Source organism: Dermacentor andersoni, chromosome 8 (genome assembly GCF_023375885.2).
Source record: "Dermacentor andersoni chromosome 8, qqDerAnde1_hic_scaffold, whole genome shotgun sequence".
Classification (NCBI taxonomy): Eukaryota; Metazoa; Arthropoda; class Arachnida; order Ixodida; family Ixodidae; genus Dermacentor; species Dermacentor andersoni.
Genome location: NC_092821.1, coordinates 7,098,015 through 7,125,424, shown reverse-complemented (window position 1 = coordinate 7,125,424; position 27,410 = coordinate 7,098,015). Strand labels below are relative to the sequence as shown.

General features: G+C 46.8%; 1 pseudogene; it reads left to right on the top strand.

Annotated features, from left to right (window-relative positions):
- The first annotated feature begins 7,655 nt into the window (after positions 1–7,655).
- The window catches only part of LOC129383623 (uncharacterized), a 29,588-nt pseudogene continuing 9,833 nt past the window's right edge, over positions 7,656–27,410 (top strand).

Below are 27,410 nucleotides of genomic sequence, written 5' to 3'. Positions count from 1 at the left end.
TATATATATATATATATATATATATATGTATATATATATATATATATGTATATATATATATATATATATATATATATATATATATATATATATATATAAAGAGAGAGAGACAGAAAACTACAAGAAACGGTGTGAACCGAGGGGCCGAATTTTTATTAAGCGTATCATAGGAACAGAACAAGCATCACAGCAAAGCCGCTTTCCTGGTCGCCTATTTTACGCGCGGCTCAGACCTATTGTTTTGCGGCCCGTCTCGCCACTGAGGATTTCTTTCCATGCACCCTCCTTACATTCGACGTCTCAGCCTTGCGCGGCGCATCATTACCAGTTCCGTCTCCTTCGGAAAGGTTTCTCTGATGCATGAAACAGGCAGCTGCCGAGAACGTGAACTGTTTCGCGTACCTCCCTCTCCCTCCAAACGCAACTAGGAAATTCGCGGTAAGCGCTGAAAATTTTTTTCATTTGCTTATGTTCTCCTTTCTTCACACTACACCCTAAGAAAAATTACACCCTCGTGGGTGGATATGTTACCGAAACACCCTTTTTGCACCCTCAATATTTCCGAAAATTTTCAAAATGGGGGTTCGCTTGAGCGGAGCACCCTTACCGCACCCTTTTATTATTTTCAGGGTGCAAAATTGCTATTGTGCGCGAAAGAAGCACCTTACAGAGATTAGGGAGCTCTGGCAACTTCAACTCCCGTTTTCTTTTCAAGCGAGTAAAAAAGCTGAAAGATCCCTTTTTGAGTGGTTTCTGCCAGTACGTGGTTTCAGCATGTTAGGCAATCACACTATAGTATATCCATGTCATCCACGTCCTTTACCTCGTCGCCTGGCTGTCTGGTTCACCTTAAATTATTTTCAATCCTCTCCCGCGGAAAACACACTCTTCATGGATGGATGGATGTTATGGATGAATGCTATGAGCATCCCCTTTGAAACGGGGCGGTGGCTTGCGCCACCAAGCTCTTGTTATTCTACTGCCTAATGTCCTACCTAGGGTAAAGAAGAAAAAAAAACGAAAGAACCATGAACTCCCACAACCAAATTTTATGATCCCCTATTGTGAACTGTGCTTTTGTAGGTCCCCGTTTTTTTTTTCGTTCCCTACTTTCCTTCCACAAATCCTCCGATCGCCTCTTACTAATCCCCAATTGCGGACATGTTTACTTCTCCACTGCTCTCGCTGAACCCAAGGGCTTCAAGGAGGCCAGTGGTGCCTAAATAGAACGCGGAGCAGACGTCTTCACATTCTAATAAAACATGCTCCATAGTTTGCCTAGCTTTACCGCAGCAAGCACATGCTTCTTCTTCGGTCATATCATGAGCCGCGGTTAGGGCGACGACAACGTCGTTTCAGTACGCTCGTCCGCTGTGTGGCAACGCAGTGCGCAGTAACGGGCGCAAGTTTTCCGCGCGTCAGGCACAGGTGAAGCCCATACTTGACTTGATTTATATAACGCTTGTCGTGAACGCGCTGGAGGAAACGCAATGAGCGTCCTGGGCACATCCACGCCAGGCGTCACTTAGATCAAGTCAAGCATGGGGAGCCTACAGTCAAGCATGGGCTTCAACTTAAGTTGCGTTAAAGCCATTAAAGCCCCTTAAGATAGGGTGCCTCGATGCGTGGATCATGGGAGAGCGAGCGCATCGAGAAGCGACCAAAAGACCTCCGATTTAGAGCATCGCGCGCCAACGGATGCGCGCGCCGTTAGTTCTTGGACGCCACTACGCTACATCATAGGGACTAAAAGCAAATCACGGTATACGGAGCTATTTTAGCACAGCCACAGTTGTGAATGAACATTATTTGCCAAAACGCCTGTCCTAAGAAAAAAAAATGAACTGATTGCTATATTAATATCGCAATATTTTATTTATATTGAAATTACAATGTTTTTTACAAGAAGAGTCTTGCGTCTGTCACATGAACGATCACAACACCCACGCCGGCCAGGCTCTGTTCCTTTATCCGATTGGCTTTGATGTCGCCACTGTGCCGTAGGAAAATCCGTAGTCCATCTTAGGGCGCGCGGTGCGCGTCCACGGCTTCCCGGGCTTCACGGTTCCGTTGATGGTGCGCGCTTTTCTTTGCCTGCGCTCGTTTTGGCTACTGCGATTCGCCCCATTTGTGCGCCGGTCTGTTCTTCAAGTGGCAATCTCGGTGTGCGGTCTACGAGGTATGGAAGTCACTTGCTTGCTGAGAGTGGGAAATAATGGGCCGATAAGGAAACTGAAGCTCAGCGGGCCAAATTTGCGTGGCCTTATTGACTCCACGGGGAAGTGCAGCCTGCTTGCCGCGGAAATTGACTTCAGTAAGGACAGATTTCAGGTAAGACTCACTTCATTGGTTGACGATTGTGAGGTAGTGTAAAACGTGTTATAAGAGCAGTTTTCTAAACGGTAAAGGTCAGGAAAGTAGCGATTTGGGCGGGTCGCTGCGGCATTTACGAAAACGGAACTATAATATCGCACGTACGAAATACCTAAGCGGGCAGACATTAGTATTCCTGCAATAAATATATGCGGTTTTAATTTGGCACTGCGTGTGTCTCAGCTTACTGTGGCGTGTGTTTTCGCGCTCTTATATTTCCGTCTCCGAGTTCTTTCCTGAACGAGGGGCGTTCGTTCGGCCACCGCTGTGGTGTACGAGTGACGTGAATATTTCAGTGGCTACTTAGGATGCGCAGAGGCACGCATGGCCATCGATTGCACGGGCTGCGCTGTGATTTTTAGATTGCCGGCACAACACTTCTCAGTTCCTAGCCTTATTATAGCGCGAGCCTTGTTAGGGGAGGCGACTTGGCTGTTTTGCTGAGTCCACGTGCGGTCAAGTTTCACTGTTGCCAATGTTGTGTTTGTAGGTACATTGGCTTAAGAAGTTTCTTACGTAAAATGCAAGGAAAACGTTATTGCCGCAATGTTCACCTGTTTTACTTGCTACAGTTTGACCTCGGTATTTTACATGTTTAGGACATTGCTTCGAAATACCTGTGCATTATGATGGTGCCTTGCATGAACCAATCTTTACGAAGCAAATAGAGTTATCTTGACATTCGCCGACAGCTACTGTTTCTGTTCAGCAGTTTGGTTTGCCTTATGAGGGATTAAACGTTCTTACGTTATTTGTTCAGTTACTTTAGGGGGCGCCAAGGAGCAATCCGGAAAGATCCCCATCGCAAAGTATATTACCTGAAATCTTCCAACTCTTTTCTGTATATTGGATGTCAGTGATGTATGCTTATGCTGCTCTGTCCATGGCTGGTGTTGCATTATGCAACATGCAGCTTTTTGCCAGAAAACCCTCCAGTTGAACCTGGAAAATAAATTTACTTACTTACTTACTTACTTACTTACTTACTTATCTTTCCTTGTTCTGGTACATATGACACGTGCCCGACAAGGAATTCAACGAATACATTGATGTCCTCGAAGATGATGGTCAGTGGTACATACACAACCTGGAAGTGTACTAAAGTTTCTCTTTCCTGTTGTCTTCATAAATTTAATTTCTTACTTTTAGCTCTCATTGTTTGTGTACATGCTTTAAAAAGTCATCAGCTGCCGTATGTGCTGAGAAATATCTGAATAAGAGTTATAGGCTCTAAAGGATTTGACACAAAGCAGTAATGTAGCTCTGTGCAACACCATCTTGAGAACCAAATTTTAAAACTATTCATTGTACTATCCCCTTTTACTTGTCATTTTATGTGATTACTTCTCACAACGCATGTGTTCTGGCATTTAGCAAGACGGATACTTGTAGTATAAGTGCAACATGTTATATTGCAGGGTAGCACATCAGGCACGCAAATGCTGCAGACAGCTACTTTGCGCGGCGCATCACAAATGCTAGAAGGTATGAATAATTACCAATCATTAACAGCATCTTTAGTTTCTCTTCAGGACTGATGCTTGTCCCAACGATCTCCAATTACCCATGTCTTGCGCCACCTGACCCTTTCTTATGTCTGGAAATGTTCATATTTCATTACACATCCTAATTATCTGCTGCACTCGACTGCACTTCCATCTGTATGGTACCCTTCCAGTAACTCGTAATAGACCACCAATTATCCGTTCTACGTATTACATGCTGTACCCAGCTCCATTCTTCAGTTTTATTGTTAGCTAGAGTATAACTAGAAGTTAATTAGATTAGAACTAGCTGTAGAACAGCTTCCTTCGTTTGTTTTCTAACCAACAAGACTGCCGTCCTGTCTCTGGAGGTTACACTTAAATCTTGTTACACCGCTCGTTGTGTGAACTTCAATTTCCAGCTAAGTTTCTGCTCTAATAGTGCCAACCGTATTATGTTCTGCCTGCCATTGATGAATAAAAGTACAGCTAGAGTCGCAAAAATTAGTTAGGGTATTAAGTCTGCCAAATAAAATGGAATGCTCTTTCTTCTGCTTAAAAACCGATTAGGATTTGCATATTCATTACTGGCAGTTCACGCATACTTGCAAATTTCTTGGTGGTGTCCTCCCCTTGTTTTTTCTGTACAGCGAAGAAAACGATGATGGAGTTTCAGTTGAGCTCCCAGATCTCACATTCCTTCAGGCTTCTTCTATAGGGGCCAAGCCATTTGGTTCCTTTGAAACCACAAGAATTGTAGATATCCTGTTTCATGAAATGATGCGACATACATTGTGAGCAGGCCATCACAGTAGCTTTGAAACTTTTTGTTTTGTTTCTCGCCATGTACGGAGATGGTCACTAAAAGTTGTAATTATTGCAGGTACCCATCCAGGCGGTTCTACCAAAAGTGGGCTGTAAACTTGTTCGGCACCCAGAATTAACAGATGCCTGTGGATGTGGTTACGTAAGTCTAAGTTTTTTAGTTTGATACATAGTGTGCCATTGCTGTGATGACTTTTGTTTTGTGTTCAACATGAGTGTTTTAGTTGCTTGTATATAATTTCAGGTGTTTTGTTCACAATAAGTTAAAAGTTTTAAGAGAGGTCTCATAACATTTCCATTTAAATATAGCTTATCAATGTTGTTGCAATTGAGCACATTAAGTCTATAGCTACAAAACTGTTTATTTAAGTGATTTACTCGGACAACCTTGACCATGAAAAGGAAGCTTACACTAGAGTGGGATACAGGGCATAAGGCATGCATGATTTGCCTAGTCATTATGGGTTGCTTACACTACACTTGAAATGTGTAAAATTATTAAATTCTACCGGTATCAAATATAGGACATAAACTTGCAGGTAAACAAAGAAGCTTGACAATGAGTTATGGTGGTGCCAGGAGATGAACAAAGTGTGTTAGGAGTAGCAATAGTGACAGGAAGACCGTGTTGTGGATTCAAAAGCAAGTGGGTATAGCCAATATTTCGGTTGACATTAGAGGAAAGAATGAATTAGCTGGCCAAATAATGTATTACACCGGTTTTATATTAGGATTGCAGAAACGGTGTCAAAAGACGTTCAGTTGACAGAGAACTAAGTGGTGTGATGAGGTTAGGAAATTCTCATTCATGAGATCAGGTGGCCTGGCGCAAGATGTGGGTAATTGGGGATTGCTGCTGGAGGTTCCTGTGCTGCAATGGTCTGATGATGAATAAATTGTAGTATGCCTAAAATTACTTCAGGCATATTGTGGAGCAGGCTTCATACGCGGGCAAAATTAATGTCACTTTGTTGGCACTCTGCTACACCAGAAAGAAACATGCCCTGTGAATATGTTGAGAATGGCAATGGATGAATTAGTAGGTACAACATGTATTTGATATCTTAAACAATGTGGGCAAAGTAATAGGCATATAGTTCAAAATAGCATTTAAATTAACTTTGGTGCAAATGAAGTTATTCATTGCAACCGCATTAACATCATCGGTCATCACGACCCAAGAAAGGACACCTTTGCAGTAAAGAAAAGCAGAGAAAAAATGAGTTTTCCTTGCATCTTGGACAGCTTAGAACACTTGAAATAAAAAGGAATGTAATTCCAGCTTTGCATTTAGTAATATTTTACTTCTAAAGCGTTACTATCAAGGCAACACACTTCATAGCAGCGAATTGAGTTCGTCGAATACATTCGCTAGTGAGTGCATTTTGCAGGAAGTATCCCTACGCTCTTTTGTCTGACAGCCTGCAAATGACACGGCGAAGTCCACTCAAAGTGCCATTAAATGTTTCCATGTGAAGCACGTATTATTTGTGGGCTGCGAAGGTCCTTAATTACTCTCAAGGCCTCCTGAATATTTAATATACCTTCTTTAGTCATTCTGTTGCATAAAATATTGCAATGGTATTAACTTCCACACCGCACCAATGGGGAACAAATTATGGCTTCGCCAGATTTTTGATTATTAAGGTATTCAGCCTAGGACGGTTAGTCCGAATGGAAGTCCCCTTGAAAATATAATTTATGCAAATGTGATGACTGTAAATCAGCTTGTGTAATGACAGGCACAGTATGAAAGGTGAAGTAGAAGTCCGAAGAGTTTATTTGTTTGTGTGCTAGGATTCCTGGATAATGTTTATATGGCAGAAATTCAAGAATGAGAGGCCCAAACTGTCAGCAGAACGTGTCTTGGCAAACCGCCAGAAGTTTCGAACTGCATCAAAAAGACAAAGAGCAGCGGAAGCCCTTAAAAGCGTGGCGTCAGATGAACTACTATGCGGCAATGTTGGAAAACTTTTGGTGAGTGATCCACGCATCTTTTGCATACTCTCCACAGTTTGGCGTGGCTGCTATTGCGTTGGTCAGTATCTCCACTGACATATTTGTGAATATTACGCTTGAGTAAGGGCGGGTTTTCTTTTTGCTCTTGACCAGGTGCGGCCCTTACATTAGAGTGTTTTTCGATACACATTTCCTAGCTGCAGTAATCCCTCTTATTATTTTGTACCGATAGCGCGAATCTCATTATCATGCACATGTTCAGGCACACGTCTAGTGCCTGGTGGCTGTCTAGCATCGCCAGTGTAGCTGTGGCTGCGGCGCAGGCCCGCTTTGATGGCATGCACCCATGGGGGTTGGATTGCCTGTTCCTTTGAGGCTTTTCACAACAATGTCCGAAGACAGCACCCGGGGCGTGCTCAAAATAGTAGAGCATACAAGCTACAGCGACAACCTTCAATTGCTTTGTTTCTCGCCTTTTTGCTCTAATTTTGGGTCCTAACTTTTGGGTATGGTACTAACATGAGTGTGGCCTTCACTCGAGTGTATACGCAATGCATGCTGAATGAAGGTACTGGCAGATTTGTGCAGATTGATAAGATTTAGATTGCTCATTGCATAAGATGAAATCACAGTTGCAATTGTATACGCTCTTCGAAATATTTGCTCCTTTTGGGGCACATCTTTTCCTCAAACAATAATCATAATCTATCTTGTGTGTATTTCCTTTCTTCAGTGATGCACGCCGAGTAAGTTCTGCTCACAAACAGCAAGGGTGTTGTCAGCAAGACATAGCATTCTTCACAGGGAAATAGCAAGTGCAAGGTTTTCACGAAAGGAAACGCAAGCAAGACGGATGACAATGTTGAGTGCACGATACAGGCCCAAGTGGGTGAACATTTTTTAGTGTAGCATTTATTTGGACCCTCCATACTTCGGATAGGATCGGAAATATGCCAATGAACTGCATGAGTTTTTCATGTTGCCGTTACCAATGTACTTTAACTCACACTTACAATGCAGGCAGAGATCTCGGGCCCTAGCGGCGAAGACGAGTGTAGCCTGGCACAACATAAAGTGTGGCTTATTGAGGAGTACCTGAAGGAGAACCGCAATGTTGAGCAAATTCAGAGCAGGCTGCAGCTGACACATGCTGCAAGAGTGAAAGAGCTGTGCCAAATTCCTGTTGACGCAGCTGCTAAGAAATATCCGTAAATTCGAAACATTGAATGGATGAGTTGTTTGTGGGTGGTAATAGGCCACCACCTATGTTGTATCAGTTTGCCATCTGCTCCCTCTGCCTGTTTCTTGTTTGCTCATATTTCTTGTTGCTTTTCCTCGTTTTCTGCCTTGCACATCAACACTAGCTGCAATTGGCCAAGTTACCACTCATTTCTAGTTCTTATCTTTTTCCTTGTTGCCAATATACTGTATCGGCACTAAACCTCCGATATATTTGTCTCCGTCTCACATCAGCGATCTTCACATCAGTGATTGGCCCCACAGCAGGTAGTTTGGAAAAGCACGAACTGATGATGAAAACGAAAGGCTGCAAATTTGCACCAGAAAGGCAATGTTTGCATCCATGTAAAAAACGGCGCAATACATGTTACTGCAATCACCGCTCAAAAAGGAGCCCTAAGTGCACTGTGCTTCTTTTGCACATTGTGTAATGTGCAAATATCATGCAACGAGAGCAGCAAGCAGATCTCTCGTTTTCGCTCACTGTGGTTGCAGGCAATTTTGAAAGCTCTCCCAATGAAACAATCATATCACTATTGACTTGCATTGCTGATATATGTCTGGCGGACTACTGATGGAGAATAGTGTATTTCAGTGGTGTCACCAGAACTTTATTTCGGGACGGGCTCTCCACCGTCAGCTTCCAATCCTCTCCCTCCTCCACCCCTTTCTCTTTCTCTCTCTCTCTCTCTCTCTCTCTCTCTCTCTCTCTCTCTCTATATATATATATATATATATATATATATATATATATATATATATATATATATATATATATATATATTGTCACCCAGCTATGACAACTAAAACAGTTTAGCACCGACAGATTGAGAAAAAACGTCTGCCTTTAGCGATGGCTGGTCCTCGGCGAGCACGCGCGCAACCACGAACTTCGTCGTTCTCGCCTTAAGGGTCCCGTGTCAGCACGTGCAAACCTATTTCGCGTCAATATATATATATATATATATATATATATATATATGTATATAATTTCGCTCGTTTGCAATGCTTTCTAACATGTCCACACACATGTCTTTACAGCACTGTTTTTGGTCATCGGACAGCACTTTAGAACAACCTTCGCACAAATCTTGCTCATATCTAATTCGTCCGTTGAAATGCGCGGAACAGCTTCGCTATCCAAGTTAACCAGCTGCGCCACTGCACGAACACTTAATCTTCGGTCGCCACGAATCACATCACGAAATTTGGCAATGTTTTGGTCTGTAATCACTGACCTTGGGCGCCCAGCACGTTCATCATCTTCCACACTGTCCCTTCCCCCTGATAACCGCTTATGCCATTAAAACACATGGGCACGAGACAAAGTTTCATCTCCATAAGCCTCGGTTAACATTTGAAATGTTTCCGTGGCTGATTTCATAAGTTTCACTAGAAACTTGGTGTTGATGCGCTGATCGGTTTTTCCATCAGACATTTTTCCGGCAGAATGCAGTTGCATGTGTTCATTCAATGACGCAGCACTTCCAACTGGCGTGACTGGTTCCGTCGAAACTGGTCAGCAAAAGTGCTGTTGCCAACTCCATCTTTTCTCGAGCTACACACTTAGTCTCGCTTCTGTTGTGTCACTCCTCGTATATATATATATATATATATATATATATATATATATATATATATATATATATATATATATATATATTGCTAAGGAACAGCTGCCACAGTGGGCTGTACCGAGGAGGAAGAAGAAGGCGAAGTGAGCCGGATTGGTATAGCGTCGCCATTTTGGACTTCCGTTAGCTTTACTGTAAATAAATTGTATATAGCGTTGGGCTTTAGCTACACGTACCATTAATTTGGTGGAAGTGGACGTTCCTGGTACCCGTCATGGAGCTTCGCAGTGGTCGCAATGGCAATAGTGCAACTTCAGCTCCTGCTGGTGGCACTTCGCCTACAGAACCGTCTCCGCCTGCAGCCCCGACCTACGTCGCCGTTCCCCCCCCTCGGCATCCTGGTGTTTTCAACGGAGTCTGCACTCCTGATGTTGACGACTGGCTCCGCTAGTACGAACGTGTCAGCGCCAGTGACAGGTGCGATCCGATTATTACGCTTGCGAATGTTCTTTTCTACCTCGACGGAGCTTCACTTGCATGGTTCCAGACTCACGAAGTGGAGATCTCGAGCTGAGATCTCTTCAAAGAGAAACTCCGCGACCTTTGTGGCAATCTGTTCGGTCGCCAAGTCAATGCCAGGAAAGCCCTTTCCACACTAGACAAACGTCGACCGAGTCCTACGTGTCGTACAATCTCGATGTCTTGGCCTTTTGTGCCAAGGCTGACCCAACCATGTCTGACGACAATAAGGTTAATCACGTCCTCAAAGGCATTGCTGACGACGCCTTCAATTTACTGGTGTTTACGAACGTCACCAGCATCGATGCGATCCTCAAGAAGTGCTGCCGTCTCGAGCATGCTAAAAGCCGCCGGGTACCCCAGCACGTCACGCGACTTTCCAACACAGCTGCTACGTCATCCTGTGACGACCTCTTACACCAGCCGTCGCGATGTGGCAACTTGACCCGCATCATTCATCGTGAGGTCGAAGTGGCACAACCGACGGCCCCTTCATTCCCGTCACCTGATCATTCTCCAATGACAATCTCCTTGATCAAGGCCATCGTCCGTCCAGAGTTGTCCAACGTCGGCCTGCAATCCATTCGTACCGCACGCTCGCAACCTCTTTCTGCACGCACGTTCCAACCACGCTCTTCTTGCTTCTCTTATGGACAGCGCAACCCCTCTGAATGGCGAACCGTGGACGACAAGCCGATCTGTTTTAACTGCCGACGCATTGGACATGTCGCTCGTCACTGCCGCAGCCGCTGGACTTCTCCGACGCGCTATTCTCCTGATTATCACCATCGCCCCTCTAGCGCATCCTTTTCCTTCACCCCTTCTATGCCCGCTCCATCATCTGACCCTGCGACACCTTCGACACGACCCCGCTACTCCCGCTCGCCTTCTCCCTCCCGTCGACAATCTCGTTCGCCCCCGTCACGCCGTGCTCCTTCTCCGACTCACTCGTCGCACCCCCTACCGGAAAACTAGACAGCGCAGCTTCTGGAGTTGAAGCTGTAGTGACGACATTGACACGAAATCCTCGCTTCACCTTACCAACGAACAAGAATCTTTTGGACGTTCTCGTCGACAATGTTCCTGTGAGCGCGTTGACTGACACCGGGGCGCATGTGTCCATTATGAGTGCTGCTCTTCGCCGTCGGCTAAAGAAAGTTCTGACGCCCGCCCCGAACCGAGTTGTACAAGTCGCCGACGTAGGGACTGTTGCTATTTTCGGCATGTGCTCTGCCCGACTCACCATTGCTGAGAGACATACCGTCGTTCTCTTCACCGTCATCGAGCATTGCCCTCACGAACTCATTCTCGGTCTGGATTGCTTTGCCAATCATTCTGCCCTCATTGACTGTTCGGGCGGTTCACTTCGCCTTGACTTGCCCCTTCTTGCCCACCCTGTGGACCCGCCTCCAAGCCGTTTGAGCTGCATGGATTTTAGTCGCCTACCGCCTCACTCTGTGTCACACGTCGACTTGCCGTTACCAGCTGTACCTGACGCCAATTACGTGGTCGCACCAATTCCGGCAGTTACGCGTGGTGTTACCGTGCCGCACACTATGCTGACAATTACTGCCAACCGCACCTGTTTTCCCTTTGTCAATTTCGCGCTAACCACGCAAGTTTTGCCTCGGGGGATTTCATTGGCAATAATTAGCGCTTTGCAGGATGTAGAGGTCGAGCCATTCACAGTGGAAGATCGTCAAAGCTCAGCCCATACCGTGACGTCATCGCACGGTACTGACGTCAACATTGAGATGATGGTTTCCTCTGACCTTACACATGCTCAAGCTGAAGCTCTTTGCCGCGTTCTCGAAGGCTATCGTGACATTTTTGACTTTGTCAATCGACCCTTAGGTCAAACGTCCGTTGTGACCCATCGCATAAACACTGGTGATGCGAACCCTATTCACCAACGTCAATATCGTGTTTCTGCGTCAGAACGAGCCGTTATCGAACAGGAAGTGAAAAAGATGCTTGCAAAGGACATTATCGAGCCTTCCTGTTGTCCCTGGGCTTCTCCCGTCGTACTTGTCAAAAAGAAGGATGGAACGTGGCGTTTTTGTGTAGATTATCGCCACCTGAACAAGATCACAAAAAAGGACGTGTACCCTTCGCAACGTATTGATGACGCTCTAGACTACCTGTACGGTGCCACCTATTTTTCTTCTATCGACTTATGGTCCGGCTACTGGCAGATATCCGTCGATGACATGGACCGAGAGAAGACGGCATTTGTTACCCCTGACGGCCTTTATCAGTTAAAGGTGATGCCTTTCGGTCTCTGTAACGCGCTCGCCACATTCGAAAGAATGATGTACTCTTTGCTTCAGGGGTTCAAGTGGTACACCTGTTTGTGCTATCTGGCCGACGTCATCGTTTGTTCGCCCCCTTTTGACGCGCATCTAGATCGTCTTTCAGCGATTCTTGACTTGTTCCTCCGCGGCGGTCTCCAGCTCAGATCGCCAAAATTTCACTTCGCTTGCCGCCAAATCACCGTCCTCGGACACCTCGTGGACACCAGAGGCGTGAGACTTGATCCGGACAAAATTTGCGCCTTTACGAACTTTCCTGTTCTGAAGCCTACCAAAGACGTTCGTAGTTTCGTAGGGCTGTGCTCTTATTTGCGACGCTTTGTGAAGGATTTTGCGACCATCGCACGTCCCCTTACCGACCTCTTGAAGGAAGACGCCCCATTTTCTTGGGGACCGGACCATGCCACATCTTTTTCGCAGCTCACTACTCTCCTTACCACGCCTCCAATTCTGGCCCGCTTTGACCCGTCTGCCTCAACGGAAGCTCGAACTCATGCCAGTGGTCACGGCATAGGAGGAGTGTTAGCACAACGCCAGCGTGGACATGATCGCGCTAGAGCCTATGTCGGCCGACTTCTATCACCCGCCGAGCTCAATTATTCAATCACAGAGCGCGAGTGCCTCGCTCTTGTGTGGGCTGTTGCGAAGTTTCCTCCATACTTGTAAGGACGCCCCTTCTGTGTCATCACTGATCACCACGCACTCTGCTGGCTGTCCTCGCTTAAGGACCCCACGGGACGACTCGCTCCCTGGGCGTTACGCCTGCAAGAATATAACTTCTCCCTGGTATAAAAGACGAGACGCTTGCACCAGGATGCCGATTGTTTGTCCCGCTACCCCGTCGACGAACCGGCTGATGCGGACGCCATCGCTAGCGTTGTCTCTGTGTCCCAGTTGCTCGAAATCGGCAACGAGGAACGCCGCGATCCTTCATTACGAGCCCTCATCGACCATCTGGAGTCAACGCCTGGCGACGCCTCTCTCCGTATGTTTCTACTTAAGGAGGGGCCATTATACCGCCGAAATCTCAACCCACACGGCCTCGACCTTCTGCTCGTAATTTCATCGCACCTGCCTTCGACTGTCCTCCAACAACTTCACGACGCTCCCTTGGCTGCACACTTGGCCGCGTCGCGCACATACGACCGTGTACGACGTCGATTCTTTTTGCCGGGTCTCGCCCGCTCCGTGCGGCGCTACGTTTCCGCTTGTGAGCCCTGTCAGCGCCGGAAGAAGCCCTCCACACCTCCAGCTGGATGTCTCCAGCCGATCGAAATCCCACCGGAACCCTTTTTCCGTGTTAGTCTAGACCTGCATGGACCGTTTCCTCTCTCGGGCTCCGGAAATAAAAGGGTCGCCGTCACTACTGATTATGCTGCGCGGTACTCAATCACCAGAGCCCTCCTGACAAGATGCGCTACGGACGTTGCTGACTTTCTGCTCTATGACATCATTTTAGTGCACGGTGCTCCGCACCAATTACTCACTGACCAGGGCCGCAGCTTTCTATCGGCAGTCATCGAGGACATCCTCCGCTCCTGCTCGACAAAGCACAAGTTCAACACGTCCTACCACCCACAGACCAATAGCCTCACGGAGCACCTCAACCCCACCATCACTGACATGCTTTCGAAGTACGTTGCGACCGACCACCACGACTGGGATCTTCAGATACCATATGTGACGTTCGTGTATAATGCATCGCGTCACGACACCGCTGGCTATTCACCATTCTACCTCCTATATGGCCGAGAACCCCCGTTGCCCTTCGACACTTTGTTGCCCTCGGCTACACGTTCAGCCACTGAATATGCCCGCGACGCGATCGCACACGCCAACCTCGTGCGCCAGCTCGCCCGCACCCGTGTCGTGGCCTCACAGGAGCATGAGAGACGCCTCTATGATTGCCACCACCGCGACGTGCACTTTACTCCGGTTCTCTGGTGGTTCTCTGGTCACCCGTTCGACGTGTGGGCCATTCCGAAAAGCTGCTCTCGCGCTGCACTGGCCCATACCGTGTGGTGCGACAAGTGACCGATGTCACGTATGAAGTCATCCCCGCCGACCTCTCAGCGTCATCGTCGGCTGCAAGTGACATCGTTCACGTGGCAAGACTAAAGCCATACCACACACCTTTCACCACGGATGTGTAGATTCAGCACCGGGACGGTGGTTCTACTGCCGGGGGTGATTCTACAGAACAGCCGCCACAGTGTGGCTGCACTGAGCAGGAAGAAGAAGACGACGTGGGCCAGCTCGATATAGCGTCGCCGTTTTGGACTTCCGTTAGCTTCCCTGTAAATAAAGTGTACATAGAAATGAGCCCCAGCTGCACGTAACATTATATATATATATATATATATATATATATATATATATATATATATATATATATATATATATATATATATATATATATATATATATATATATATATATATATATATATACATATTGTGATCAATATATTACCCATTCATCTCCTTCATCTGTATATATTCATCTCTGTTTCAGCGCGCGAGCTCCGAAATTTACCGTTGAGACTTAACAGCTTTCTCGCAAGTGGTGGAGGCGGCTTTAGATCCCTTGGTCCTCTACGCCTTCGAGTTTCCCTGGAGCTTCGTTCAGGCCGCCGTTTGTTCCGCCTATCCGCCAGCATGCCCCACGAAGCTCCTCCAGGAGCCTCCGTGGTCACCGTGTCTGCCCCACCGGCCGTTCCTTCATGGACCGTCAGCACGCGGCAGCGCGATCCCACCATGTTTGCTGGCCTTCATAGTGACGACATTGATGACCGCGTGAGTGAGTCTAACCGGTGGGATGATATGCACAAGCTTCGCAACGTCGCATTCTAGCTCACTGACGTTGCCACGACTTCGTTCCTCAACCACGAGAGCACCTTGCCTGACTGGGCGGCATTCAAACACCAACTTCGGCAGATTTTTGGCGCTCCCAACATTCGCTCTGACTTCGCCAAGAAAAAGCTTGATGGACGCAGGCAAGTTCCCGGGGAAACATACACCTCTTATATCGAGGACGTCCTCGCCCTTTGTCGCCGTGTTGACGCCACAATGACGGAATCTGATCGTGTTCGTCACATCCTAAAGGGCATTGCCCACGCCGCGTTCAACGCACTGGCGATCAAGAATCCAAATACCGTAAACGATGTGATCGCGACTTGCCAACACCTCGACGCACTGCAGGCCATCCGTTTAGAACCTGTCGCCGGTGACGCACCTCCTTCGTTTGATACCGACCTGCGGTTGCTGATTCGGACTCTCATACGCCAAGAGCTCCAAGCGTGTGGCCTGCTCAGTCCTCCCGTTCTCCAGCCTCAGCGTTCGGTTCCTGGCCTGCGCGACATCATCAAAGAGGAGCTGTCCTCCATGACCTGGGCTGCGAGCTGTGGCCCTCCGCCATCCACCTCGTAGGCTCAGGTTGCGGCTATGCAACCAGCGTTCATTCGGACAGCGCCTCCTGCCCCTTCCACTGGCCCCAACCATCTGGCGATTCTACCAGCCCGTCCGCCTGCCACAGGATGTTACACTACCCGGCCTATGCCCCGCCCCATCTGTTATTATTGCGGTATTCGTGGGCACATATCGCGTTTTTGCCGAAGACGACAACAGGACCAACGCCGTGGCTACGATATTCATGAAAGAGACACGTTGCTTCCTCCGAGTCCTTACCAGCGCCGGCTCTCCCCACGCTCACTTTCTCCACCTCCCGAGGCGCCTTGCAACTACCGTCCAGGTCGCCGCCGTTCGCCCTACCCTCTCCGACGCTCGACATCACATCTGCAACCGGCCACCCGCACTCCTGACAACCATTCGGAAAACTAGATGGTGCAGTTTTTGGAGGGAAAGCTGCATGGCTCGCACAGACCACAATTCCTCCAGCGTGCCCGGCCAATACTTCATTCGTCTCTGTGGAAGGTGTACGAGTCCTAGCATTGCTTGATACGGGAGAAGCTATTTCCATTATTCACGCCGTCTTGTGCGCTCCCCTACGCAAAGTTACTACACCTTACAGTGGATCACTTCTTCGTGGTGCAAATAATGTTGTGATTCGGCCATCGGCGCAATGCACCGTTGGAGTTTCGATCGACGCAATACGCCACCATATCAAGTTCGCAGTGTTGACTTCCTGTGCTCACATGCTTATACTAGGGAGGGACTTTCTCTCTTCGGCGTCTGCTTTCATATCGTGCCGTCAACGACTCGTGAACTTGACAGAGACTGACCATTCCGACGATGTGCACGAACCACGCCTTCGCTTACGATTTGCTGACGATTGTATGGTGCCCCCTGGTCGTGAACAACTCCTTGTAGCTAACTCTGACATCGCCGATGGTGACGTTTTATTTGTACCGTCAGCCCGTTTCTTATCCAAAGGGATTGCTCTGGCACACAGCCTTGTTCGCTTTACCAACGGCACGGCCACTTTGGCTGTACTCAGCACAACTAATGAGCCAGTTCTGATTTCTAAAGGCGCCGCTCTCCTGTGCGTCTTGGACGCACAGCCTGTCTCTGTCTCGACTACTGCTGTTTCACAACCACCCACAGCTTTCGATCCGGTCCCTGCCTCTGTTCTCACTAGTACCATGAGCTCAGATTTAACGCCACAGCAGACGGGGGAGTTACTGGCGTTGTTGTCCAAGCATAAAGACTCCTTCGACGTACACTCTCCTCGTCTGGGACAGACTTCTGCGACAGTTCATCGCATACACACATATCGCGTTTCTTCCACTGTACGCCAGATCATCGATACCCACGTTGCCAACATGCTGAGACGTAGCATAATCCTCCCATCCTCAAGGCCTTGGTCGTCACCTGTCGTTTTGGTGCGTAAGAAAGACGGCGCAGTGCGATTTTGCGTAGACTACCGTGCCTTAAATAAGATAACCCGCAAGGATGTATACCCCCTGCCCCGAATCGATGATGCGTTAGATTCATTACAAGGCGCGGAGTATTTCTTTAGCCTTCATCTACGCTCCGGATACTGGCAGATACCCATGCACGAAGGGATGAATGAATGAATGAATGAATGAATTAATTAATTTATTTCCATAAATATACAAGTTTATGGAGGATATAAGGAAAAAGGTTACAAAAGAGCAACTTGACTAGTCCTTAAACCTTCTCGTGAAAGCAGCAGTAGAAAACAAACACATGGCAAAAAAAGGGAGGGTAAGAGAGAAAGAACAAAACAAAAACAATAACCGTTCTCATTCAAGTGTTCATACAGCAGATAGCAATAGAAAAATACATAACTCAATAAAAAGAAGCCTACTTATACAGAGATTAAAGGCTAATAGGCCCGAAAGTAATTTATTAACTTGTTTTTACTGCAAGAAAAAACAATACCATCGTTCATTAACCTATTTAATAAATGTGGTAAAGTGTATAAAGCTTTTGTTTCGCATAGTTGGTACGTGGGTATGGCACAAACCAATATTCCGGAAATCTTGTAGCATAATAGCTTCTATTTCGTGTCAAGTTGGCTATAGACCTGACGTGGTTAATGTTTTTCTGGCATTCCTTACCATATGTTAACGCTAAGCGAAAATTCAAGAGATCAGGAGCTTTAAGCATCTTTACGTCTTTAAATAATGAATTAGTTGCAAAGTCAAATGGCACTTTGCACACAACACGAATGGCTCTCTTTTGCAGACGAAAAGTACGATTAATATTAGTGGCAGATGTTGCACCCCATAGCAGGCAGCCGTAATTTAGGTGGCAAAAAAATAAAGAGTTATAGAGCAGAAGTTCTACCTTCTGTGAAATTTGTTTAATAGTAAAAAGATGACTTGAAACTTGAGAAAGCTTGTTTGTTAAAAAATTAGTATGACAGTTCCAAGACATGTCATGATCAAAGAAAACACCTAAGGTTTTAATGGAATTCACGAGCAAGATTTTTGAATAGCCAGGTTTAATGTCATCCTTCAGGAGAGCTTTCTTATTCCTGGCTTGAAACAAAATTGCTTTAGTTTTTTCTGTGTTGATTTTCAACCCATTTTCGACACACCAAATATATAATCTCTTAAGCACAAAATTCGCAACTGTAAGCAGTGTTACAGCATTATTTAAAGGGAAGCTGAAGAGTCTGTCGAATTCAATAAAACGCTCACATACGGATGCGGGAACCTTATAAACCATGAAGGTAAAATTTTCGGGGGGATTTTTCACTTAGCAGCGAGGCAATCGTCGGTTAAAATTGCGCTGTAGCTCCGCCCCCCGTCGAGCGCCGCGCGCTGCTGCTGACGCTGACGATGCGAGCGGAGACCAGAAACCGCAGCGTAGTGACGTCAACACTGGTGTTCCGCTCCTTCGCAGTCTCCGCGACCGTGCCTGACCGGGCTTATTTCTGCGTGCTTGCCGTCCTAATCTGCTTCGCTCGACCCTACATTCCTTTGTTTGCGTGTATATAGGAGTGGTAGTTGACGTGCGCAGCATCAATTGAACTTGTAGGCCGATCATGCCGGCGTTCTGTGCAGTCTACGCTTGCACGAACACCAACTGCCGCGACGATGTTTCGATGTTCCATTAGTTGCTGCAAGACAAGAAGCTTTCAGCTAAGTGGGAGGCTGCTGTGAAGCGAAACAACTTCAAGCGCTCAAGAACAACAGTGTTGTGCTCTGACCACTTCCGTGACGATTACTACCGGAGTTTATAAATAATGCGTGCTTTGGTTTCTCCCCCCCAAAAAATTGGCTCGCTGAACGGAAGTGCATGTTTATCTCTCACCGTTGACGCAGGTTTCATCGCCAAGCGCCGCGAATTTTCTATTCGCACGTGTGTTGTGAAACAGCCTGCATGCAGCTACCATAACGCAGTGCAAGCGTTAGGTTTGCATGTGTTGGAAAGCCTGCTCACGCCAGGACGCTGCGCTCCCCCTTCTCTAACACACATAGACAAACCGACCATTTCACGTAGCTGACGGAATTCGCCGGTTATGAGTAGCGTGCAGATGGCGCGCTGATGAAGGTTCTATACTACACGGGCTACAACAGCCGGTAAACTTTTCCCGCGTTTAAACCGTCTGTGTAGGTTGCCGACAGCTTTGGGGCAGCGCACAAATGCCGAAGATCGCATCACCGCCTAAGTTCTACGAGGAGGCATGCAGGAACATAACACTACAGTTGTTTGCCCGTAAACGTACTCACTGAAACGCTGAATGCAGCTTAGCAAAAAACATACTCGCCAAAGAACATTTCCAACAAAAGGAGATGCTAACACTTCGCCTTCATTCACGTGGAAAGCAGTGCTTGCACCAGCATTTTTTGCTTCTTGGAGAGGCCGGCTCTTCGCACTCGGCTCGTACATGTAGGGAGTAAAGTATAAACCCCTTACAAGTGATCTTGCACGCGACAGCGACAGCGCGACAAGCGAGGCGATGTCTGTCGCGTTCACTCGTCGCCTGCAAGCCGAACTCCACGCGAGCGACGGCTTTGAGCGACGACTTCCCGGTATAAGGGCAGCAATATACGCGCCGAAACTAGCGTGACGCATGCTTTATCAATTTAAGATGATGTATTTTACTGAAGAAGGAGCATAAAATATTTCTGAAGATCTTGCACTAGGTTCTTATTTTTGCACGTGTAAAATTCAATAGTTTGCTCGTTCCGTGCGACAAACAGTAGTATTTGAGTTATGTACATCCAGTTTCGGCTTCGCACTATTGGCTAGTCGCTCATAGCATTTTCCGGGCGACGAGCGACGAGTTCTAGATTTATAGAAACGAGCGATCGAACGACAACACCGAGCGATCTGTTCAAGCGACGGCCCGTTTTATCGCTCGAAGCCCACGCCCGTCACCGTCGCGTGCAGAATCGCTCTTGGTGAGTTTGGACTTAACGCCGAAATCCTCAGAGAAACGCAAGCTCTCGAAATTTTCCATGACCGTCTCAGCGAAAGACCACCAAACTACCTTGAACCGTGCTTCGTGTGTAGCGGCAGCAGTCGGTCCGGATGAACGCCATCGTTGACGTCACAAGGCGCCAGACCAATCACAGGCGAAAACGGGGCGCGCGAGCTGGGCGTGTCTGCTGCTGCAATTTTCGTCGAAATAAAATATGTTTGCGCTTTCTTTCACCCAATTTCGATGCGATATTCGAATTCAGAGGGTTGAAAACCACGGCGTACTGCTCTTCACTCATTTTTTCTGGAAAAGCTTTCAGCTTCCCTTTAAGGAAAACAAAGCGGTTGCATCACCAGCATATAAAATAAACTTGGTGGGGAAATCTACATTAAAAATATCATTATAAAGATATTCAAGAGAAGAGGGCCTAAAATGCTACCCTGTGGAGCGCCAAGATAAACTGGTTTGACTTGAGATGAAATGTTATTAATTTGCTCAAATTGGCATCTATGACACAGATATGACCTAATCAGGTCTCAAGTGATGCCACGAATACCATAGCGATTCATTTTATGTAACAGAAGCTCGTGGTTAATACAGTCAAAGGCCATGATAAAGTCTATAAAAATGCCTAGAGTAAGAAGGCCTTTATCAAAATTATCCAAAATGAATTCTTTTTGCTGAAGCAGGGCAAGTTCAGTAAACCTATTTTTGCGAAAGGCAAACTGACAATCGATTAAAAACTTTTTGCTTTCGAGGAAATGAGAAACACGTTGAAAAATAATTTTTCCTAATTCTTTTGAAAATACGGGGAGAATAGAAATTGGTCTGTAACTTGCCAACAATTTCTTATCTCCTTTCTTGAACAAAGCCAAAACTTTTGCTGTTTGCATCTGACGTGGAAATACACCGGAAGAAAGGCAGACATTGTAGTCGTGCATTAATACAGGCACAATCAAATCTAAGACGTATTGCGCAGGCTTAATCTGAATATCATTGACATCACAAACGCTGCTGTTATTGAGTTCACTGAACTTGCATATTATTTCTGACACGTTCGTTGGGTGCAACAAAACTGAATCGGACCAATCAACGGATAAGTAACGACTACCATTCATGTTGATAGGTGCACTTGCAACGCTGGCAAAGTAATTGTTAAACGTGTCAGGCAAAAACACGTCTGGAACTACATTGCGATTTTCCAAAATACATGTTTGAGGCTGATAATCAGGCACACGAATGAACAAATCGTTGGCCCGCTTCCATAATTTCCGGCTGTCATTCCAGCAGGATTGAAAATATTCGAGATGATAGCGGTCTTTAGCGCGGCGCAGCTCGTTTGTTAATTGGTTCCGAAATGATTTAAAGACCTGCAGGTCATGTGGATTCCGGGTTTTAATGAACTTATTATATAATTTTATTGTAACCATAATTTTACGCAGCGATTCTGTCGTGATCTAGGGTTTGCGGATTTTCGAAGAACGCGAAGGTTTGGTACGAAGTGGGAAATGTATTTCGTAGCAAGTTCGAAAAGTGTGCAAGAATGTTTCATAGACAGCGTCTGCGTTATCTGCAGCAAGAACATCCCCCCAGTTAATCAGCCGTATTTCATTTCGGAACTGTGCAAGCTTGTGCATTGTAATTGGTTGATAAGTGAAGTTACATTTGTTTTCTTTTTTATTATTACGGAAAGACTTAGGAAGATGGGCATGTGGTCGCTTAAACCAAACGTGAAAACACCGGCTTTTTTGTCAGCTTGGGGAAACTTTGTCAGAAGAAGGTCAATACAGGTAGATGTGTTAGCTGTGACCCTGGTAGGAAGTGAGATAGTATTATGACAGCCATATGCTTGCAACAAAAGCAAAAAGTATCGACTCGCTGCGGTATCAGTCAACACGTCAATGTTGAAATCGCCACCGAAAACAACTGCCCATTGTAGATCATGTGCATATGAAAATAATTTCTCCAGAAACGCCAAGAATCGCTCGACATTCCCATTGGGTGGACGGTAGAATACATAAAAAATAGTTCGTGTATGCAACACAGATAAGACTTCACAGTCTTCCGTCCAGAGGCAAAATTCATCAATGCAATTTACTGAAAGATTACCTTGCCCAAGCATGCTAACACCACCTCCCCGCGAAGTGGTTCTGGACCTAGTAAAACATTGATAGCTCTGAAGGCATCATGGGGTAGAGTGTTGGTCATACCACGTCTCAGAGAGCATTATGAAATCAAACTGAAATTTGAGGCTTTCAAAGAAAAAATCAAGTTCATCTTTTTTATTTCTAGCAGACTGGCAGTTTAGGTGAAAACATTTAGTCGCCCGATTATGACAATTTCCAATATAATTAACAAAATCTGATGGAGGTAACAAGCCTGTGAAAGACATGGCAGTTGAAAGACAATTATCCATCAAACACGTTTTATGATTTCAGTTCATCAAGGTCGGCAGCACAGGTGATCGTGCGGGCATGACTGCCTTCTTTTTTCCTTACAAACACTTTTCCGCGACAGTGCCAAGCGAAACTGAATCCATCGTATTTTGCCCTGTCTTTAGCGGTCTTCAAAAGCACCCTGTTATGGGCAGTTAGGTTTTCCAACTTGAAAACACCTTCTTCTACTGTTGGCAGTACTTTACGTTTGTTCAGCCATTGATCCCTTACTGATTGTTGTGCAAAGCGTATGATAACATCGCGAATCTTATCAGGTTTAGAAGGAAGTGTGTGCACGGCAAGAGCAGATTGACTGGTCAGGGGATCAAGCTCTAACTTTGACGCAAGCACGTTTATTTTGTTGATTAGGGACTCATCTTCATGCATTTTTAGGCCATGGATTTCAAGGTTCAGTTTCCTGCTTTGGTATTCCAGATAATTCAATGCAACAGACAACTTTCATACCTCGTTGTTGGCACCGGAGTTTTCAAGGTTGGAAAGCCTGGAATTCATGCTCTTAATTTCAGCATCATGCTTGGAGACTTGAGCAAGTATTTCGTCATATTTCTTTGACATTAACTGCAATGATGCCTCAATGCCGTCCACCGTTTTCTTTAGGGTTAATAATTCATCAAGCTTACGGTTGATGTCAAGAAGCAGAGAAGCTACAGAGGGTTCCATATTACTGTTCATGCAAGGCGCATTTGTTTTGCTCTTGCGGCAATGTTGACACCTCCAGGCTTTCTTATACTCTTCCCCCTTTGATATGAAAGTCGTTTCGGCGATTCCGGAGCATTCACCAAGATCGTAAACATTTCTGCAGACGCAACATGTCATGAAATGAGCATCAGCTTCAATGTCAACATCACATTTTCCGCAAGTTTCCTCTTCTAAGGCACTGAGACCGTTGACAGGCAGGCACGGTGACATGGACGAAAAGCAACGCAACCAAGATTTTCAATGTCGTGCAAAAACTAGGCAGCAGCAGCAGCGAGAATACGAAAATTGATCGGATATTACAGCTAGAAAAAGAAAAACTACACAAACCTGTAAAAAAAATGGCTGTGGCTTAGCTAAGGTTAAGCCCAGGATGCGAAGCATACTAGCCTTTGTTTTAGTTGTTGAACCACTGTTTAGTCTGGTGAACTGCTGTTGCTTGGCTATATTTGGTTCGGCTAGACGAAGAAACAACTCATGCGTTACTCTGCTTCGCCTTCAAGAGTGGAACGCGACAGCGTTCCCGTCGACCCGCCAAGGGGTGTAAGACAATGGGCTACGGCGCAGCGACTACGCGCCGCGCATTGGACGCGGTGAGCGTCGAGCAACGCAGCGTTCGGCGCGGCAACGAAATGTGCGCCTGAGCAAGCGACGCACGCCTGAGCCTTAGAAACAGCTCGTTTCTAAGGCAACACCGCGTTCACTAGAGGCGCTTTTGTAGCGCTTTGAAGCATCGAACTCGTGGCTCAGTGGTAACGTCTCCGTCTCGCACTCCGGAGACCCTGGTTCGATTCCCACCCAGCCCATCTTGCAAGTTGTTTTTTTTATTCATGAAGTGCCTGCTGGGATTTATCGCTCACGGCCAACGCCGACGACACCGGCTTTTCTGCGACATGAGGTCCTTAACGCTTTCGCGTTAAAATTGCAGGACAGTTTAAGACAGCGTGTTGGCGGCGCTGCTGCTGCTGTCACAAGACGAGGAAGCGCTTGGCGACCACTTCTTATGTAGCGGATGGTGGCGCTTCAGCTGCTTGGGCCGTGACGCAGGACTTGGTGAAGACAACTGTCACAGGTAGCTTGATCTTGACGATTAGTTTCCACAAAGGCGCTTACGTCGATCCGAGCAAAGCCACGTTCCCAGCACAAGAGCAGCAACAACTGTAAAAAATTGCAGGGCAGTTTAAGACAGCGTGTTGGCTGCACTGCCGCTGCTTCCACAAGACGAGGAAGCGCTTGGCGACCACTTCTTACCACTTCTTCTGAAACCGCCTTTTCCACAACCGATGGACTTTATGAATTTAATGTAATGCCGTTAAAGCTACGCCAAAGACTGGCGTAGCTTCCTTGGGCTAGCTTCGTATTTCCGGCGCTTCATACATAACTTTGCCACCATTGCGGCTCCGCTCCATCAACTCCTTTCTTCTGGAGCTCCCTACGTATGGTCGGATGAATGCCAAACTGCTTTTGACGCCCTCAAGCGTGGTCTCACATCCGAACCTGTGCTTTGTCATTTCGACTACACCGCATCCACTCTTCTACATACTGACGCCAGCGGACACGGTATCGGCGCTGTTCTTCTGCAACGTCAGCAAAATTCCGAAGAATGTGTGGTTGCATACGTAAGTCGCACGCTAACAGCTGCAGAGAAAAATTATACCATTACGGAGCAAGTGTGTCTCGCCGTTGTTTGGTCCGTCCAAAAATTTCGGCCTTATCTGCATGGCCGCCACTTTACGGTCGTTACTGACCACCACGCCTTGTGCTGGTTGGCGACGCTAAAGAATTTATTGGGACGTCTCGGCCGATCGATACTTCGTTTACAAGAATATAACTTCGACGTCACCTGCTAGTCTGGAAAGAAACACCAGGATGCCGATTCTCTCTCGTTCTCCCCTACCGTGCTCTTCAAACGATGCTTGCTTACCACCTTTCGTGAGCAAACCACAGGGCCTGCTTTCCCTTCGCTCGCTGCTCTCGGCCGGCTCCCATCCAGCCATGCTCATACGTTTGCATCTAGCCATCGTAATGACTCCTACTGCCACTCCGTAATGGAACGTATTCGCAGATAGTCTCGCACACCTTACGCTCGGCTCCGTCGGCAGTTGAACTTTAATATCGAAAATTCGATATTATACCGGTACGTGTTTTGTCCCGAAGGACACCTAGGGCTCCTGCCGTTCCCCGATCACTTCGGGCCCAGATATTGGAGACCTTTCACGACGAACCCACCGCCGGTCACTTTGGTTTCCATGAAACCTATGAGCGAATTCGCAGCCGCTTCTGTTAGCCTGGACTTGCAACCAACGTAGCGAAATACGTGGCTTCCTGTTCGCTCTGCCAACACCGCAAACGACTGACCTCACCTCCGGCTGGACTGCTCCAACCTGTGCCGTGTCCTGAAGCTCCTTTCGCAGTCGTTGGTAGCGACCTCTATGGACCACTACCCTTAACCACCGGCGGTAAACGATGGATCGTCACAGCTGTAGTCCACTTGACACGGTACGCTGAAACAGCCGCACTATCTTCGGGATCTGCAGAGGAGGTTGCAGCCTTTTTCTTGGAAGCCATTTTTTTACGGCACGGAGCCCCACGTGTCCTTTTGAGCGACCGCGGCAGGACCTTTCTCCCTAAACTTCTCGACGATGTTCTCCGTGCGTCCAATACCATTCATAAAACCACTTCCAGCTACCACTCTCAAACTAATGGTCTCACAGAGCGCTTTCATCGAACGCTGTCCGACATGATATCTATGTACATCAAGCCTGACCACACCAGTTGGGATGTCATTCTACCATTCGTCCATTTCGCATACAACACGGCCGTCCAACGCACTACGGGGTACTCGCCCTTTTTCCTTGTGTATGGTCGCCAACCGCTAACTATCCTCGACGTTTCTTTCTTCAGTGTCCCCGTGCCTTCGGCCACATCAGTGTGTGAGCAGTTCGTTTCGCGCATTGCCTGGTGTCGCGAATGTGCCCGCCTGAACACCGACGCCACTCAACAAGACCGCAAACTTCGCTATGATGCATCTCACCGTGTTATTTCCTTCCACCCAAGAGACGGAGTGTTACTGTGGACCCTAGTTCGCGCTCCTGGATTGTGCGAGGAATTTCAGTCCCATTTTATCGGGCCCTACATTGTTCGGCAACAGACTTCGCCAGTGAACTATCGTGCCATTCCAGTTGTTCCGCCTTTGGACGGCCGCTGCCGTGCCACAGAGATTCTGCATGTTTTGCGTTTAAAGCCTATTGTACGGCGTTTCCCGCTATAACCAGCGGGCAGGTTGGCCGCTTCCACACGCGAGGTAAATTGTGTGAGCATTATATATATTCATCAGCATGGCCAGCGTCATCTCCTTCAGCGCGCGAGCTGCGAAATAAACTTTTGAAGCTTAACAGCTGTCTCGCAATATATATATATATATATATATATATATACATTCTAATTCAACACACTGGACTGTTGACTTTTTTATGATTAACGAAATCGAGCCCCTCGGTTCCCTTTCTTTATGTGTGTGTGTGCGCGCGTGACGATTGTACACTACGCAAAAGCGAGCTCCTAGCGCTCCCCGGAGAAATATGCTTTAACGAGGATGCACGCTTTCGTGTTGCCGAAACACTTTGCTTAACTTTTGGAAAATGTTTTTCATTGCTAAAGTGTGCTGCCACTTTGCATCAAATTATGCTATCATAGTCATGCTACTTTTAAAATTGATAAGTAAAAGAAAATTATGTGTACAAATGGAATCATTAATAGAATGTGTATGTTGAAGACCTAAAGCTTTGACATGACTTAGGAAAACGAACAGCATTAAGAATGGGGCGAAGCAAAAACAAGACTGCACACCATCATGTGTTTTGTGTGTATCTTGCAGCCCAGACATATTACAGCACAGGTAACAGTGGAGATAACTGTTGTTTTCCAGCCAGATCTAGGGAGTGGTGCGTCCACGGCTACGTACGGGAGAGGGCGGGCAATATTTTGTAAGTCGCCTACAATTGCTTTGTGTATTAAATGTGTCTGTTGCCCTTGTTCAGCTTGCGCCACAACTAAAGAGAATATGCCATACCAATAAGCTCCTATAGCCACCCTCGTCGATATCCATCGTGCTTT